At 41.7% G+C, this 1795-nt stretch overlaps 1 non-coding gene across 1 annotated transcript; it reads right to left on the bottom strand.

Moving 5' to 3' along the window:
- Positions 1-1271: 1271 nt before the first annotated feature.
- Positions 1272-1377, bottom strand: LOC145606386 (small nucleolar RNA R71). Its single transcript, XR_014105276.1, has one exon. It is a non-coding gene; the product is annotated as a small nucleolar RNA R71 (small nucleolar RNA).
- Positions 1378-1795: the final 418 nt, after the last annotated feature.

The raw sequence follows: 1795 nt of genomic DNA, 5'->3' as shown, positions 1-1795 counted from the left end.
TTGCAAGTGCACATTGTTGGTTGATTAAAGGTGAATCTTTGCTAACAAGAAACGGAAGTTGACTTAGTTAAGGTTCATAGTTATCGATAGTTCATTGATTGCACCTTCTAATATATGGTTCTTGTGTGGAAACATAAAGGCTATGTTAGGAGAAATCGATTAACCCCGGAAGGCGGTTAGATTGAGCTTTATTTCGATATTCTTGCATGCTTAGTTTACCATTACTTTGCTTCCATGTTATTGCATGATCAAATGGCAACTACATCTACCCACTTCCCTTGGTGTTTAATTATATTGATTTTTAATCATTTTTAATCTTTAGTTTAATCTCTTAGTTATTCACACTTCTTGTCCCGAGGTAGCTTAAGTCTTAAGTAGTGAATGTGGTGTTTATGCATGTCTCCTTGTGGTTCGACCCCTATGCTTACCTTATACTTTTAGGTTATATAAATTGTATTTGATCTAGGGATAGACAATTGACGACACGTTTATTCCCTTGTCAAATTGGCGCCGTTGCCGGGGAGACGGCTTCCATTGCTTTTTCATTACTTTATTTGAGACTATCTCATTCCTTGTTTGTTAGTATTTTCTGCTACTTGTTACTTGTCAGTGCTTACGTTCTCCTTAGCTTTGTTGTATGAATAGAGGACGAACCTGCTCAAGGTCTTTGATTCCCATCGATCCGGAGCTAGAGAGATCTTCATCCTTACTTCGAAGAGAAGCGAGAGCGAGGAGTAGAAATTCTCACACCCCAACAAAAGAAGGAGTAAGAGAATTGGAAGATACTCCACCATCTTCACCCTCAAGTGAAGACTTAGGTAGTCCTAATTCACCATCAAGTCCCGGAATCAACCCCTTTTCAATATTTAAGTCTGAAAGTGAAGAAGGTAAAATGGAAGAGAATATATCTTTGAGTCGTCTTGGGGCTCCCGAAGCCTTTACAGCACAAAGTGGGATCCTAACTCCTACCACTCAAGCCAACAATTTCGAAATCAAGCCCAATTTGATTGCTTTGATAGAGAGGAAACAATTCTCGGGTGGAAAATTTGAGAGCCCTCATGAGCATTTAAAAGAATTTGAGAAATATTTTGACACAATCAAAGCCAATGGAGTGACTCAAGAGTACATCCGCCTCAAGATGTTTCCATTTTCTTTAATTGGGAGAGGTCTAGAATGGCTAGAGAAGGAGGTGCCCCCTAACTCTCTCCCAACTTGGGATCAAGTAACTACGGCTTTCTTGAGGAGATTTTAAAACCATAGGATGACCGCCGAAGCTCGGTCTTTGATTCAAGGTTTTCGCCAAAAGAGTGGTGAGACTCTTAGTGCGGCATGGGATCGGTACAAAGAGCTTCAACGTCAATGCCCACATCATGGGATACCCAAGTATCAACTCATCCACACTTTCTATGGAGGTCTCTCACCTCAAGGGAGAACAAGCCTAGACGCCGCAGCCGGCAGTCCGATCATGAACAACGGAGAGGATGAAGTGGAGTGCATCATAGAGGAGGCCGCAAAGCATTATGATGATTGGTATGAAGGAGAAAGGGATGCCGCTTCTAGTAAGGGTGTCTATGCATTGGAGCAAGCCAACGCAATCAACAACCTTTCTACCCAAATCTCCAAGATGGCCAAGCAAATGGATGAATTGATGAAAGAAAGGTCCAACCCTCATGGTAATACCTTCCCTTCAACCAAGGGAGGCAATGGTATGACCACTTCTTCCCCCTCTTCTTATAATAAAATGCCTCAAGGATGCATGTTTTGCTCAAGTTGTGAAACCTATGATCATGATACC

Source organism: Chenopodium album, chromosome 22 (assembly GCF_948465745.1).
Source record: "Chenopodium album chromosome 22, dcCheAlbu1.1, whole genome shotgun sequence".
Taxonomy (NCBI): domain Eukaryota; kingdom Viridiplantae; phylum Streptophyta; class Magnoliopsida; order Caryophyllales; family Amaranthaceae; genus Chenopodium; species Chenopodium album.
This window is presented reverse-complemented; position numbering and strand designations above follow the sequence as displayed.